Here is an 18068-nt window from a genome sequence, read left to right on the forward strand (position 1 = left end):
CTTGTTAAAAAGAAGAAGGAGGAACGAAAACTGAGCAGAACTTTGACTAGGGAAAGTTGAATTTCTTGGGATTCTTGAGAACCTTGGGAATCTCAGGAGTGAAAAACCTTCCTTCAGAACATAGATATCAAGACCAGGGCTTCAAGATGGATTCGAAGGGTTTAAACGCTGAACTTCGGCACGAGAGAGAGAGAAGAAATGAGCAATGGAACCCAACACCTTCGACTGCTATTTAAAGCCCAAATTTGGTCACCACGTCGTGGTACACCTTACCACGTCGTGGTGAGGAATTCTATCATCTTCCGTTGACAAGATGTTTGTTGACGCACCTGGAAGCCATCAATCACAATACCACGTCGTGGCGTCTGCACCACGTCGTGGTGGGCCTGACAGCCTCAGATTTTGTGCCGAAATCTTATAAAATTCGTAACATCTGCATACAAGCTTCGTTTTTAACGTTCTTTATATCCACGCGTAGGTGAGATTATTCTCTACAACTCTCATTTAGACTCCGTCGGCAATTTTTGAATTTATTTTTTATTTTTATTTATTTTTATTTATTATTAACGGGTCGGGACACGAAAAGTCCGTTAAAGGTCCATAACTTCTTCATGTGAGGTGCGTTCTCGTCAGACTTTATTATGTTGTGCTACTATTGTTGAGATCTTCGATTCTCATTTAGGTTTGTTTCTGCTAAAAATCTCTCGATCTCTATTTCGAGTATTTTAGCTGTCTGCTGCTATATTCGAAAGTTGGAAAAATCATTACTTTCTCATACGAAGTCAGATTTGGACGTTCTTTTATACGCATACGGTCTAATGATATCTACAGGTTTCACTTAGATACCTAAGGCTAAATATAATTGTATTCAAACTTCACGTTTTACGCTTATTAGTATTTCCAGTTTTTACTGTTATTCTTAGATTGGTCATAACTTCTTCGTTATAAATCGGTTTTTTAGTGTGCTTTATATTTCTGAAATCCTTGATACAATGTTTATCATTTTATGTAACCCAGTAGATACTTTTGAACATTCGACTTTTGATGCAAATTTCATTACATTAAAAGAGATTACAATCCTTGACTTTTTAGTTGATTACATCGATTCGAAAAATATCGGGTTGTCACACTTATTGTCCAACCGTTTGTTTCTCAATCTCTGATTTCTCTGACATAGAACTTAATTGAACACATCAATTTAGTCCTAACCGCACCCGACACATAAGTCAAAACAAAATCATCGAGGAACCCTTTATATCACTTTTAGCCTCATAGGATAAAAGAAACAGATAAAATTCGACCTATGTACTTGTACTATTTACTCATCAAATCATACACAACAATGCATTTTATAACACCAAGTCACTAATGCGTTTACGCATTATCGATGCACAACTGACTTGTAAACAACAACTCATATATCTAAGTTTAAAGAGTATATGATATTATCATCTCACAATAACTTGTGGCTAAATTCCATGAAGTGATTCATGTGAGTGCAGGTTTAATCCAACACTCAAATCATATTTTATAAGCACTCATGAACGTTGCAGAAAACCTTTGCTATGTCTAGACACTTAGAAAATCTACAAACCAATTCATGACAGTCTTCTTTCATACCTACTTCCAACATATTATTGACTGTGGATAGTTTAAATAATCTTATTGTTTAGGAAGTCAAAACATGCAAAGTGAAACAATAGTAAATAATTAACATAGAACAGTAACTTTACTTATAAATAAAACTCCTTTATTTAATCATCAAATGTTAATTACAATTTATCTATTACCAGTTTCTAAAGCTATCTAATCACTAAAAATAATATCGTCGTTCAGCCCAATGCTCCTAGCGTGTTGCAGGTGCTTAACCCTACTCAGTCCCTTCGTAAGGGGATCTGATGGGTTCTCTTCAGACTATACCCTCTTTACTACGAGGAGTCCTTCTTCTACCCGATGTCTAAAAAATGATATTTTATGTCAATATGCCTGTACCTGCCATGATCCCTCGGTTCCTTGGTTAAGGCACCCGCACCTTCGTTATGGCAGAAAATCTCCATTGACTCCTTTATGGCCGGTACAACTCCAAGGTCTCCGATGAAGTTCTTTAGCCATATTGCCTCCTTTTACGCTTCGATCGTTGCTATATGCTCTGATTCGCACGTTGAATCAGCTATGGTTTCCTACTTGGAACTTTTCCATATCATTGCTCCTCCATTCAGGGTAAAGACCCAGCCCGACAGCGAGCGGAAATTATCCCGGTCAGTCTGAAAACTAGCATCACTATATCGTCGCACTCTCAAGTCATCACTCCCATCGAGGATAAAAAACCATTCCTTAGTCCTCCAAAGGTACTTAAGAATATTCTTTATTGTGCTCCAATGTGCTTTACCAGGGTTCCCTTCATATATGATGACCATGCTCAAAGCGAAGGCCATATCAGGGCGAGTACATGTCATAGCATACATGATAGAGCCAACTGCGGAAGCATAAGGTACTCTGCTATCTCGGCATCGGTACTCGGACTTTGAGTCTTACTTAACTTGGTATTGCTTTGAATTGGTAACTCCCCTTTCTTGGAATTTTCCATGCTGAAACATTTCAACACTTTATCCAAGTAATTACTTTGACTAAGTCCTATTACTCTCTTACTCCTATTTCTCAAAATCCTTATCCCTAGAATATAATTAACTTCTATGAGGTCCTTCATAGCAAAGCACTTCCCAAGTCAGAAATTAACCTCCTGCAGGGTTGAGACGTCATTTCCTATGAGTAGTATGTCGTCCCCATACAATACGAGAAAGCTAACTATACTCCCACTGGTTTTGACATATACACATGACTCATCCTTGCTTCTCAAAAAACCAAACTCTGTGACTTTCTCATCGAAAAAAGGTTCCATCTGCGAGATGCTTGTTTCAATCCATAAATGGATTTCTCAAGCTTACACACTCTATTAGGGTGCTCTACATTGACAAAACCCTCTGGTTGACTCATGTAAATATATTTAGCTAACTTACTATTAAGGAAAGCATTTTTGACACCCATCTACCATATTTCATTGTCATGAAATGTACCTATGACTAGCATCACCCTTATAGATTTAATCTTCACAACTGATGAGAAGGTCTCATCATAATCAACTCTGGGAGTTTGAGTAAAGCCCTTCACAACCAATTGCACCTTATACGTGTGTACTTTCCCATCCATGTCGGTCTTCTTCTTAAGGATCGACTTGCACGTGACCTTATTACGACCTCAAACATTGTCAACCAATTTACAAACTTTATTTTCATACATGGACTGAATCTTAGTGTCCATAGCCTCTTTCCATTTTGTAGACTCCGGGCTTACCATGGCTTCCTTATAGGTGTTAGGTTCATCTAATTTTGCTAGTGTACAATCACTAATAAATATATCACCCTTAGTAGTTAGATGGAAACCATATAATATGGGTGGAATACTAACTCTATTGGAACGTCTAAGAGGTAGGGATTCATCAATCGGTTCAACAGGAGTTTCCTCCTCAGGTTGAGCGCCAGTGTTAGAGGTTCCTTTATCGTTTGACTCTTGAAGCTATTCAAGATCAATTTTCCTCCTATTGTCCTCTTGGCTTATGAGTTCTCGCACTTGGAAAACCCCTCTCTTTGTAACGAAGACATAATTGGCACTCGGCCTATAGAAGTGATATCCAAAGGACTTCTGCGGATAGCCGATGAAAATACACCACTTAATTTGAGGCTCGAGCTATTTGTGAGTCTCTCATCCTATGAAAGACTCACAACCCCAAACCTTGATATGTGCCAACAAGGGAGCTTTCCTTGTCCACATCTCGTGAGGTGTTTAGGAAACCTTCTTAGTCGGGACTAGATTAAGGATATGGGCGGCAGTCTCTAAGGCATACCCCCAAAAGGAGATAGGTAATGAAGCACGAATCGTCATTGAACGAACCATGTCCAACAAGGTTCGATTGCGCCTCTCAGCCACACCGTTTAACTGCAGTGTCCTAGTTGGCGTCAATTGCGAAACAATTCTGCATTCCTGGAGATAGTCGTGGAATTTAATACTAAGGTAACCACTTCCTCGATTGGATCATAGCATCTTATTTTCCTGCCTAGCTGATTCTCCACTTCTTGCTTAAACTCTTTGAATTTTTCAAAGGTTTCTGACTTGTATTTGATTAAGTAGATATACCATATCTACTATAATCATCGGTGAAAGTCACATAGAATCGGTTTGCATCCCTTATGGTAGATCTAAAAGGCCCACATACATTGGTATGTATGAGATCCAATAAACCTTCACCCCTTTCACTAGTACCAATGAAGGGTGACTTGGTAATATTTTCAAGTAAACAAGACTCACATGTGCCATTGTCCCTAAGGTCGAATGTCTCCAACACTCCATCCATTTGGAGTTGGGCTATACACTTCTTGTTGACATGTCCAAGACGGAAATGCCACAAGCATGCTTTATCCACACTATTGGAAGAATTTATCTGCATCACATCATTTCCTAAGTTGTCTACAACCATAACAGTTTCATATATACCATTACAAGGCAATGCTTCAAAATCGAAAGTACCATTAAAGAAAGCATTAATAGAACCATTTTCATTATTAAACAAAAATCTAAAACCTTGTTTATACAAACCATGAAAAGAAATAATGTTTCGTGTCATTTCTGACGAATAGCAACAATTATTCAAATAGAGACCAAACCCACTACTAAGCACTAAAGACTAAACTCCAATCTTTGTGACAGGCGACACTTTCCTATTCCCCATGATCAAATTTATCTTCCCATGCTCCACATCCCTACTTCTTGATAGACCCTACAAATCAGAACAAATGTGAAAACTACATCCTGTATCGAGGACCCAAGACATAGCATGTGATGAGTTATTAGATTGAATAGTATAAATGCCTGCGAAGGATGGCTTTATCTTACCATCCTTGATATCTTGCAGATACATCGGGCAACTACGTTTCTAATGCCCTTTTTCATGGAAGTAGAAGCACTCTACGTCCTTCGGGTTGGAAGAGGGAGCAGCATGACCAACTTTGGTTCTACTTGAAGAGGTACCACCGTGAGACTTTCCCTTGTGGTTCTTAGAAGGAGCCTTCCTCTTCTTTCCTTTTCCTTGCCTAATAGCCAAAACAGGGGCAATAGTAGTAGGAGTAGATGTAATAGATTTGCATTTTAGACTACTCTCAACAGTCCTTAGCAGGCCTTGAAGCTTGCTTAGAGTGACTTCCTCCTTGTTCATATGGTAGGTCATACGAAACTGCTCGTAGCAAGGAGGTAAGGAGTGTAGAATGATATCTATGGGCAGCTCCTCATCGAAGTTGACATTCAACTTCAGCAAGCGGTCCACGTATCTCTACATATTCTGCAAATGGGTCGTAATGGACTCTGCATCCTTCATTTTAGTAGTGATCATCGCAATGATGATCTCATACCATTCCTGCCTAGCACTTTGATGGTACCTTTCCATCAAATCTTGGTGCATCTCGTAGGGGTAGTAGTCCTCGTAGGACTTTTAGAGTTCAGCGGTCGTTGTTGCGAGCATGGTGCAATAAACCTTCGTAGCATCTTGCTCCTGGGGTTTCGTAAGCAACAATTTGTTCGGGAGTAGCAGTGTTGACATTGACTTCTTTCATCTCCTTGTCGAGAACATACTCCTTGTCCTCATAACGGGTAACCATGCGGATATTGTGGATCCAGTCATTGAAATTGGACCCATCAAATATCACCCTCCGAAACAAGTTCATGAGTGAGAATGAAACGAAAGAACTACAAGAAAAATAGCCTTTAATGACGCGCAAACAATGACACTCACTGATTCATGTTACCCATTTTTGGGCGTCCGTAAAAATAATGTCAAACTTCCAAAATTTGAAGGATAGTGGACACGTATTTTTGCGTGCCCTTAAATTAGTGTCTCGAGAAAAAAAATTAAAAACACGGAGGGCGCTTTATCTTAAACGTGCGTCTTCTGTAGTTGTCGCTTTATAATTTTAAGGAAACGCGCCTTGAGAAGATAACGTGGGAAACGAAACCGTAAATTTTTGAAAACCCACCTTTCTTTTCTACCTTCTTTTCTTTATCTTCACAATCGACTCTCCCTTTTTGTTTCTCTATTTCGATGGTTGTTTCCCTCTTGCCCTAATCACGTCGTCGCCGCGAATCAAACACCGCCAGGCAGTGGAAGAAGATGATGAAGTTTGTCGTTGTCGTATGTCGCCCTCCCTCGTTGTCTCTAACTATCTCTGCCCTTTCTTTATTCTTCGCTTCTATGATCTTAGCCTCCTATTCACCCCTCTAAATCCTTACTTGTGAGTCCACACCATGCTTGTTTTTATCTTGTTATGGAAAATCAAGAAACATTCGAAAAACCTTAGGGTTTCGCTGTGAGGCCTCGTTTCTTCTTATCAGTATCGGATTTCTTCTTGGCTGAGGGGCCCGATTGACGAGACCTGTGAGAATTCTGAGATCGATCATTGCTCCCTGTGTGATTATGTGAGGATACAGAGATTAATGGTTGCGATAGGGTTTAGCAAACCTCCTTATATCTTCTCTACCAGGTATAATAAATATTGGGTCAAATCTCTAGCTCTGTATTCTCTCTACCTCTGCATTCTCTCTCTCTCTCTCTCTCTCTCTCTCTCTCTCTCTGGAAAATCCTAATCACCCTTCTGGTTTTCTGAACCAGGAAAAAGCGTGGTTTTTGTATTTGTAAACCCGATATAGAGATTTTTGGGTCCGAATTTTAGGGATTATCATAAATCCCCCTAAATCCAACCATTACACTTGTTCATTCATTCCCCATAAATCCCTTCATCTTGATTACGATGTACAAACCCCCTAAATCCCCCAGTAAGAGTATCTACCATGGATGCTCTATGCCAACCTAATCTCGATCTTAGTAATTCTTCATCCCTTTCATCAATTTACACCAAAACCCCTCAAACACCAACCTCTTCAACTTTTCCCTATAAGTACTGATTATCTTCTTCCAGTTTCAATGGTTACCATAGCAAGTGTAAAGTACCAACACCACCTCAAGCTTTACCCAAGGAAAATTCGAATGAATCAGTTGAATCCAATAAGAAATTGATTGATTCAATATCTAAAGGTTTGATCAGGCTCGCTGCTGCAGTCTCTGTTTGTTTAGATTCTCCAGCTCTTGTCGAGTCCTTGACAATAGCATTCCCAACTTCTCATACTCATGAGGTAGGTGTTCAGTTCGATCATCTTTTTTAGTAGTTTGTTTGGGTTGTGCAGATAAGGTGTTCAATCTATTGCTTATATGGGTTTGGTAAAATTTGATTTCATAACAGGTGAATGTTGTGCAGTGAACTCTCGTAGAGACTTGGGGTTTGATCCGAGAGACTTTTGTTGATCCAACTTTTAATCATCAAGGTACGATTCATTTCTGTTGTTTTATGTCATTTAGTGTCAATAAGTTTAACGTAAGTTTATGTGTTTTCTGTAGACTGTGACTCGAAATTCCAACAAACAATGGTGGAATGCATCCACTTAGAACAGCTGATGCCGCATACAGCAAGATTAAAGGAATGCTTTCTACTCTTGGAGATCACTTCACTCGCATTATCAGTCCAAAGGTGCAACTTTTCCCATTACTTTTACAAAAATTGTCCCTGTGGTTTCTAAAAGAGTTTTCAGTTTTGGACTAAAATTCAGAAACAACAGGAACCATTTTTGTAACTTATTCTTACTCCTAGATTCCAAAAGGGGGAACGTACTCTATTTTCTTTTCGACAATGATTTGTACAGGAATAACAAAGTTTTAGAATTGGAAGTGATGGAAACGTACAAGGAGTTGGACTATTTGTGAATACTGAACCCGAAACCGGTCATCTGGTTTGTGATGCTGAGACTTGAACCAGAGACCTCAGTTATGGATTCTTATTTATTTTTTATTTTTAAAAATTTTAAAATTTTTTGTTTCAGGTTTTATTGTCCTGTGTTGAGGGTAGCCCAACTACTAGAGCTGGAATACATGTAGGAGATGAGTTGATTGAAATAAATGGAGAGAGAGTTTAAAGGATTAGTGGTGAAGCTGCTGCACAAAAGCTTAGATGTTATGTTGGGACAAGTGTTACAGTCAAAGTGCACAATGTAAGTTTCTTACATTTAAGTTTGGTAGGAAGGAATGGAATGGTTGATTCCTTTCCAAAGGGTTTTATAGAAATTTGTGCATGTTCATATTTCTGATCTACATGGAAAAAAGTTGGCCATTGACTCTAGTTTTAGAGAGGTGAAACTACCCCGGGAATTCATCAGACTTTCTCCTATATTAAGTGTCATCATTCCTCATAGAACACCAAATGGTCATGTATCCAAAACCGGATATGTAAAGCTATTAGCCTTCTCCCGGGTGCTTATTAATTCTCTAAATCTTAGTCTTACTTTATAACTTCATATCTTAAATTCATCTAACAACAAGCTTTTGTAAACAGAGTGATGCTACAGATATGAAACACGCCATTCATGAATTTGAAAATCAGGGTGTTGAATCTTACATTTTGGATCTATGAAACAATCCAGTAAGTAGCCTAAAGTTGACTTTAGTAAACTTTTGTTTGACTATTTACTAGTATTTAGATATATATGTTTATTTATAGGGTGGTTTGGTGAAGGCTGGACTTGATGTTGCTCAAATATGCCTGGATGGAGATGAGACTTTAGTGAACACAATAGATCGAGATGGGAACATGCTTCTTGTTAACATGATCAATGGCCATGCTCTTACTCGTGATCCGCTAGTTGTTCTAGTAAGTTTTTTTTTTTGACATGAAAATCTATATATTCACCTTCTGTTACATCTTTTGCTAGTGCTGCCATGGCAGTGAGACAACGGCCACATCAGAAGAAGTATAAGCTGAGAACTGGCTGTGTTAATGTGTCCCATTTTCATAAACCTGGTAACAGGGTGCACACAAAGGCTACAACTCAAGAAACATGTAACACTTGGCGAAAAAGGTGTTGTTTTATCCCCCCCCCTTTTTTTTTTTGATATTTTACATTTGTATAAACCTAATATGGTTTTGATTTCTGAAATAAATTGATTTGTGCAGGGGAAACGAGGTTTATAAGAGTGGAGATTTATCAGAAGCTGAAGTATGTTATTCAAAGGGTATTAGTTCAATACAACATACAAAGACACCTGGCGTTTGTAGACAGCCTCTTATTTTATGTTATAGCAATCGTGCAACTATACGCATGGCTCTTGGAAGAATGAGGGAAAATGTCTAAACGACTGTAGAATGGCTGCTACATTAGATCCCAATTTCATGAAGGTCAATAAGCTCCTATTCAGAGAAACTACTTAATATGAAAGGAGAGGCTCTTCTCATGGTATGTGAATGTGATTCATAATCTTTGTTAGTTTAATAATTGAAATTGACTGATTTGCCCCTACTTATTACACAGCTGGGGAAGCATAAAGAGGTGGTTCAACTGTGTGAGCAAACCCTAGATACATCGGGTACTCAAAATTCTACCAATTTTTTTAACTACTTTCCCTTTTGCTTTTGAGTTTTAACCTCTTAATATTATATGATATTTATAAATCAGGGAGGGGAACTTCAGTGGTGAAGATAATGTTAGGGTTACCACCATGAACAAGCATGGGAAGCATGATTTGGATATTCCAGTCATTGTCAACCCAAGAAATGATTGGATTATTCAAATTATCCACAGTCGATCATACTTTGGAGGTAAGTAATGAGGCAAGACTGTCATGAATTGGATTGAAGATTGTCTAAGTGCTTAGACATTGCAAAGGTTTGCTGCAACGTTCATGAGTACTCCTGAAATAGGATTTGAGTATTGGATTAAACCCACGCTCATTTGAATCACTTCATGGAATTTATCATGAGTGATTGTGAGATGATAATATCGTATAATCTTTAAATCGAGATATGTTAGCTGTTGTTTACAAGTTGACTGTGAATTCATAATGCGTAAACGCATCAATAACTTGATGCTATAAAAAAATGTATTGTTGTGTACGATTTGATAAGTAAATAGTACAAGAATATAAGTCAAAGTTTATCAGCTCCTTTTTCCCTAACAGGAAAAGCGATATCTTGGGCCCCTCGATGATTTTGTGTTCACTTATGTGGCATGGTCGTTTTAGGTTGTCTTCACCATAACAACTTGACAGGATGACTTTTGGAGAGAGAGGTTAATAAATGATTTATTAATATATTATAAGAATAATATATTAATTAGAAATCATATTATTTAATTACTATTTAATCAAAAATTAATTTGATATTAATTTTGGGATTAAAAGTACTAATTAAATGTAACGGGACTGGTTATGCAAATCATTGATAGTTGCAAACTGGACTGGTGGACTACCTTGGAATGGGTTGAATGAAATATATAGGAGGCCCTATATAAATTATCCAAGGCGTTCTAGAAGGAAGTTCATGGGCTACTTGGACCCTAAGTAAGGAATTAGTGTTTTCCCTGGAAACCCTAGCAGCCACAAGTATATAAACGCCCCTAGACCTCATGAAATCGGCCACTGCTTCACAAGGAGAAACCCTAGCCGATTTATGCCCCTCTTTCACTCATCCTTTTCTCTTAGTGTTTGTGATTCCATTAAAAATGTAACACATGAGGCACTCAAGCTTTCAAGAGTCAAGATCATTCATGAATTACTTGTTATTACGAGATAACTAGAAAGGTAACAATCAAACCCTAGTTTTCATATTGATTTCTAAAATTGTATGCTAGTATTAGGGTTATTGCTTTGGAACATCTATTTTCATGTATAACTAGAGAAAAACTTATATCCAAAGCAATTAGGGTTGCATGAACACATAGGAATGGTGTTATGCTCAAAACCCATCAGGAATGACATGCGAGTGAGGAGGTAAAGGTGATGTTCGATGGATCAGTATCAATGAGTCTATAAGGTCGAGGCTGGTGTGTCTTTGTTTTGGTGACGATGGGTGTGCCAACCGACCATTATGTTCCCGACGAGAGATCAAATTTGGCTTCCTCACCTAGGTATTGAGAGTATCGTCAAAGATGGATATTCTTTTGATTTCCAACGAGACGTATATACTTCTTTCTGTTTATTCCAAACAATACAAGAATGCTTTTTTCAATGACAATCTCTTTCCACCAGTTTGAGCTACACTATGTTCTGGGTCACATGTTGATTCAATCAAGATCATGTGGTTTTATAGATCCAATGAATCAAGTCAAGGTTCTGTTGGTTATCATGAATCTTAAAGGCATTTCAGTGAGCAAGTTGCAAGGTGAGTTGATGGGGTTTGAATAAAGTCAAGGGTTTGTTGGTTATCATGAGGTTGTTTTCCAGCAAGCCAGTGTACACCAGTCTAGTTTTCTACAAACTATAAACATGACTTTAGGTGTAAGTATGGTTTTGGGTATAAATGTGATCTTGGATGTATACGTGAGAGAGAGAGAGAGAGAGAGAGAGAGAGAGAGAGAGAATGGAGCATGGCTGCCTTATCCAGGTACCTTATTTTACTAGGATGTAAATAAAATCTCTTTTTGATTTTGAAGCGTACAAATCATATAATCAATTGAAAATTTGAATTGGGCTTACTGTAACGTCCCAAAAATACTAAATATTTTTTTTAATTTTAAGTCAACCAAAACAACCATTCATTCACTGCAAAAAAATGTCATAAAATGTGGTACACTACTTGATGCGACGCAATCACGTCGAGTTCCTGCCCTTGGAACTGAAAGTACCTCAAACAAAAACATAAACTATAAGCACAAATATTAGTGAGTTCTCTAAAATACAACATACCATACATGTATCGGGCCGCACCCAGTATTTCTCAGACCCCGCCCGACATCAGGTCTCGACCGGTATTACATATGGGCCCCACTCGGCATATATATATATATATATATATATATATATATATATATATATATATATATGTATATATATATATATAAACACATGAAAGAGTCATAAAGACAGCTAGCATCCTACATACATAATCCATTTGGGCTGGCATTGGTGCCTTCAACCCACAAATATAGTGAACGGACCCACTTCTCATACGATGATCAACTTCTACTACTCTCACTATCGAAATATAGGATTTATACCCCACGTAGACAATCATACAATTTCATCCCTTAGTCTACCATCCAAAAAAAATAAGAGTTTATCAAAAGTCAACTCATGTTAAAGAGTCAATTACCAAAGACATTTTGACCCCACATCGTGGCCATCCTTGACCTTGTTGGCCCACAGGTCGATACGTAATCTAGATCAAAGTTAATGAAGTCAAAATGGAAACATCACCACTCCATGTCGAGGCGTTCCTTTGGCCATGCCTTGGTCACAAAACGAAAAAATAGTCAACTAATAACTAGTCTCCATGCCGAGGCAGCCTAGTTTCATGTCGTGGGGACCAGTCTGAATGACTTATTCATGCGAAACTGCTTTTAACTAATTTTCAATGGCTCAAAAATCTAGATCTACTTTTTCCCAATGCCTTGATGGATAAAAGTTTCCAGCTTTCTTCATTAAGACACTCCATAAATACAAGATCTCAAACCTAGGTTCTAAAGGCTATCAAGAAGTACAACTCAAACATTATGTGCTTCATCAAAAAAGACACAAGTTCAAACTTTCCAGAAGGGTTTTCCTTTACCCCGACAGCCATAAAGTTATCTGATTTTTGGACATACATGCACAATGCATGTCTCCTCCATTTTAGGTCAACAAGAGTGATAAAGGAGCTTCAAATTCATGCATAGGATAACATACACCAATAAACATTAGATCTACAACATGTAATCTCAAAGGGAACTCTAGGACCCATAAAGTTTCCAACTTAATGGAATCCTACCATTCTAACTAGCCCATAACGTCACCAATTTGATCCTTGAATAATTTCCAAAAGATTTTACTACATCACTACTATCCACAATGATAGAACTCCAAAATTCCGACTTGTGATTACAACCTATATCAATGAGAAAGCCAAACATAAACCTTCTCAACTCAAAACATTAAAAAATGATACCAATTTAACACCTTCAAGAAATCCCATTAGTTGAAGCGATTAATGCGAATATGTATCATCCATACCCCCAAAGTTGATTGATCACCATAGCCGTCACCCTACTAACGATAACGATCAACTGAACGAGCTAACCAACCTTACGTCAAGCATCTAACATGAGCCTCACCATCACCTATACACTCAATCTACGTTGTCACAGAAGGGACAACCAGCTACTACGAGATCTTCACCTAATAGCTTCCAATGCAAGGATTACACGCACACCACTAAAAGCATGAATCTGATAGTATCTCACCTTGAACATGCGTAAGGACTAATGCCTTATACTTCACAACCATGAAGGATTTTTTTAATCTTGAATACCAAAAGTTTAGTAAAGTTACACTGTAACTTCCTCGAACCATCAAAATTAATCTGATTGGTAATCCTTTCAAGCAAAACTCTTAGTTTTCCTCCACTTGGAGCTTACTCTACCATTAGCCAACATCTCCCACGTCGAAGTCTGAAACTGATTCATCCAAATACGCTCCAAACATGAACCTCAGTATGAAAAAGTGGCATATGATAATCCTTCAAATGATAATAACCAAACAATAATAAAGAAATCATGGACCTTAGGTGGAGGCTTAATCACCCCGAACATTACGCCTCTCACACATAATCAGATAATCATGAGTAATAAAAGGAAACTTCAGCGAGAGCTAGACCCAACCTCAACTGACGAGCCCCTCACAAAGAAAACAAAAACCAAGACTCCCTCACTCTCGTCCTCACCATGCTTCCATGCTTGACAAGCAACTGAAGTGAAGCTCATAGTTAACCAAATGTCTACCATTTCCATCCATCATAGTCAATCTCGTATAATTTTCATACTTTCTTTTTGTAAGATCTTTCCATCAGGAATATTACTCAAATGGGGTTAAAGTAGTCTTTAAGGTTAATGAGGGTAGTAATTGGTGTTAGGAATCATTTGTCCATACAAATGTATCAAGTTGCAGGTCCATCCATGGAAGAAATCTTCTTCTTGTCACTGTGTTTTATTTTGTTGTTGAAGAAGGCACATTCGAAATTTAAGTTTTTATCAATTTTAACCCCTCCATTCTTATATGCTAACAATGTACACCCTAAGTCCAACTTATCTTACATATTTGATTTCTAGAGATTACCATTTAAACCCTGGACTTATATAGTCAAATTATGATTTTTCATTATTATTATTATTATTATTATTATTATTATTATTATTATTATTATTATTATTATTATTATTATTATAACAACTTTACATCTATATATTGCCCTTTTATTTAATTGATTCACTTACAATTCCCACAAATTTAGCTTTTATTTATATAATTGTTCGATTTATTGATTAACCCTATTTAGAAATCGATAACAGGAATGGACGTTACACATTTGGTGCCCTAAAATAACAAAACTACAAAAAAATGTTATCCTTTCTTCATACAAAATTTCATACCTTAATTGCTTTCTAGATGTTAGTTCCATCCTCTGCCAACAGCTAGTCCTTCAATTTGTCATCATTTTGAAGAAAATAGAATTCGGGAACAAGATATTGCAATCACCTTACTCCAAACAAAGTTGGAGGTATCACTAATCCATGAGGAAGTTGCTGCTAACCTATTTAAATTTCATATCAGAGTGAAAAGAGAAATGGATGCTCTTTACCACGAGGTGGACGATGTTAGGGCTATGCAAATCGACTTGTCAATGTGCTTGTTGATCTTAAGAATCATTTCTCCTCTATTCAGGCAGGTTATGTGAAGATGGAAGTCAACAAGAAGGGCGTGAACAACCTAAAATGTTTTTTGGGTTTTCTGGTTGTGGTTAGGGTGGGGTTGAAAACTACAAGTTCTTCAACTGATGGAAGAACTTTAGATTACATGATTTCTTCCTTTCGTTTCTCATTTTGGTGTTGTGAAAGTTGCTTATTTTGGTTCTCGGTTTGTGTTGATGTTTATGGTAGTAATCGTTGTTATTAAGATGTAGGAACGATTAATTTTGTATATCCTATAGTATATGTAATTTATTACTTAGATGTAGAAACAAACCTATGAAATGAAATCATTAAGTTTAAGTTATGCCATTCTTGCTATAAGTTTGTATGTGCATGATTTATACAAACACCCATATATATTTGGAACTTTTTTGTAGGACCACATGCTAAATTTAAACTGGTTTTTAACTTAAAAAAGGAAGACCAAAAAGTGTTCACTTAAGAAAATAGACAAAAAGGACGATTCCAGCACACAATGGGTAAAATGGGTCCAGTGTAAATCCCTTTTGTCTTTAACTGAAAAAATGTTTTTGTCATGGGACCACTACAATTGGTTTTGTCTATTATGTTATAAAATAACAACACACTATAATATTGATACTCAATTCATGTTCACCGGTAATGATCTAATTTGTGTCCATTAATAGTAGCATACTTTCATGAATATAATACCAAAATACCCTTAACTGGTAAAATGCCTCAAATTCCCCAATTGACAGACCACCTAAGGCTAATATGTACAGAATGCCTAAACTACCACCACATGGCGAAAATGACTCAATTGTCTAATACCCTAATATGGCTAATAAGCAATAAGTGACTAAAATGCTCCATTGGAACTAATGCCTAAATTGGTCAAAGGTCTTATAAGGCCACAATGGCTAAAACACCCTAAAGGGTAAACTGTCTAAAATGACTAAAACACCCTTTAAAGATAAACTGACTAAAATAACTAAAATACCCCTAAAGGGTAAACTGCCTAAAATGACAAAAATAACCCTTAAGGCTTAACTTCCTGAAATGAAAAAAGAACCCTAAATGGTTAATTGCCTAAAATTACAAAAATACCCCTTAAGGATTAAATTCCTAAAATGACAAAAATTACCCTAAAGGGTAAAATTCTTAAAATGACAAAATACCCCTTAATGCTTTACTACCTAAATTTCTCTTTTATCCACTTAAAACAGTGTACTATGTTGCTTACACAAACAAATTTTAGTTTCATATAGGAATCCAAAATATCATATGTAAACATTAACATAACATAAATTAAAATTACAAACATCATTCGCATTGTTTACAATGCTCACATATGTGAAATACCATAAATAACCCTGTTCCCAAACACTGTTAAAACATTAATTAAATCAACCCCAATTTTGTGTCAACACTTTTACCTTCACCTTCAAATCTTTTAGCAAACTTCATTTTTAAGGATTCTCTCATGTTTTTTTCTCTTGCTTGGTTGACTTACACTAATAGTATGACCAACATCTTTGTTAACCCTGACTGCTTCCTCATCTTCATTAGCATGCACAACTTCTTGCTCACCTACATCAACCATAACATCATCTTCCCTACCCTGTTACATATTTCCTAACTCTTGTCTCTGCCTAACCTTGTGTTTCTTTCTCATATATATTTTGGGTGGCCTTTCCACTTGAGTATAAGTTCTCTTATTGTGTTAGTCTGTTTGTATATGCCACAAGAATCCTTTTTCTCTTCCTTTGAAACTTTGTGCTTTCTAGGATTTTCTGAAGTGTCCCTTCTTGTCTTCATGACTAACCTGCATGGAATTATTCATAAAAACGGAGGAAAATAGGGTATATACTATGTAGCAGACCACATGTTGCTTTCATTCATCCCATGTATGGGGTTTTTGTAAGTATTATGGAACAAGGCTACCAAGTACAATGGGTCTACATATGGTGCATCGGGTTTAACATTGAAAAATGACAATGTAGTAACTAAATGAACACACCATACCAAAATTAAGTTGTGAGAGCCTACAAGTGCATTCCTTTTTTGGCACATCAACAATATAAGCCTCATTCATTTCATTGTTTTAAACTTCATCACCATATAAGATACAACCTGGAAATACCTACATAATGTAATGCAAATAATTAGAGGTCAAACATGTAAGTTATCTATAAATATATATTTATACATAAATCTAGTCAGTTTGTCGCTTATTCAACTTATCTCTGATTTTTTCACAAAGTAAGTAACGATTCCATCCTTGTCCCTTAACTTGGATATTCACCATACTTTCCATGACATAAAAATACAAATATCCTCTCACATGATGATAATAGGTTTCTTCCTAGCAATCAATATGATACTGTTAAAGCTCTCTGAATAGCCATTCTCTATAGATTCACAAGAAGCATAGTTGACTCTGGAAAAAGCTAGAGATCATGTCTTAGGATCCTTCTCCATAAAATGAACAAATACCAACAAGGTTTAACTATTGAATCTCTTTCATAGATACATTGAAATATGCTTCAGTTTTAACCTTACCAGCTCTCAAAACCATAATTTCAAATTTGGCTGCACTAAACCTCTTTCTAAAATTGACATATATATATATATATATATATATATATATATATATATATATATATATATATATATATATATATATATATATGTCTTCCACACTGTCTATGTACTGTTGTTGGTAAAACATCTTTCCTTGCCTTAATCAAACCCTACATATATAATAAGGAGTAAGGAAGTTAGAATTTTCAATATTTATTATAATATATTCACCAAAAGAGCCATACCTTTTGTTGATTAGAAAATAGAACTAAACAAAATGTCATTGTTTTCCACATATACAACTGCCCAAGGAAGTGGGAATATTCCATTGTTAGCATCCCTACCCACAACACAAACCAGCTTACCTAGCAAAAAACTTTTCAGGAAACAACCATATAGGTTAATGATCCTTTTACATCCTCCTCTCCATCCATCTTTGACTCCAACAAAACATATATAAATCTTGCTCAAGTAATTATACCATTAGACATTGCATCCACATAAATCTTTATAGTAGATCCAAGATTTGATCTTTTAATATCCTTATCATATAACCATATTTTGGAATAATTTTATACAATTGTGCCTTCAATTAGAGTGAAAGCATACTTCTTCAATTTCCTTAACTGACTTGTAGTCACATCAATGCCAAAAGTGTTTTT

General features: G+C 36.5%; 1 long non-coding RNA gene and 1 pseudogene across 1 annotated transcript; both read left to right on the plus strand.

The window, feature by feature from the left end:
- The first annotated feature begins 6891 nt into the window (after positions 1-6891).
- On the plus strand, positions 6892-14027 carry LOC145008211 (carboxyl-terminal-processing peptidase 3, chloroplastic-like; annotated as a pseudogene).
- Positions 9302-9662, plus strand: LOC144999375 (uncharacterized). Its single transcript, XR_013660854.1, has 3 exons — positions 9302-9381; positions 9457-9511; positions 9601-9662. It is a non-coding gene; the product is annotated as an uncharacterized LOC144999375 (long non-coding RNA).
- Positions 14028-18068: the final 4041 nt, after the last annotated feature.

Source organism: Lactuca saligna, chromosome 1, assembly GCF_052625555.1.
Source record: "Lactuca saligna cultivar CGN05327 chromosome 1, ASM5262555v1, whole genome shotgun sequence".
NCBI lineage: Eukaryota > Viridiplantae > Streptophyta > Magnoliopsida > Asterales > Asteraceae > Lactuca > Lactuca saligna.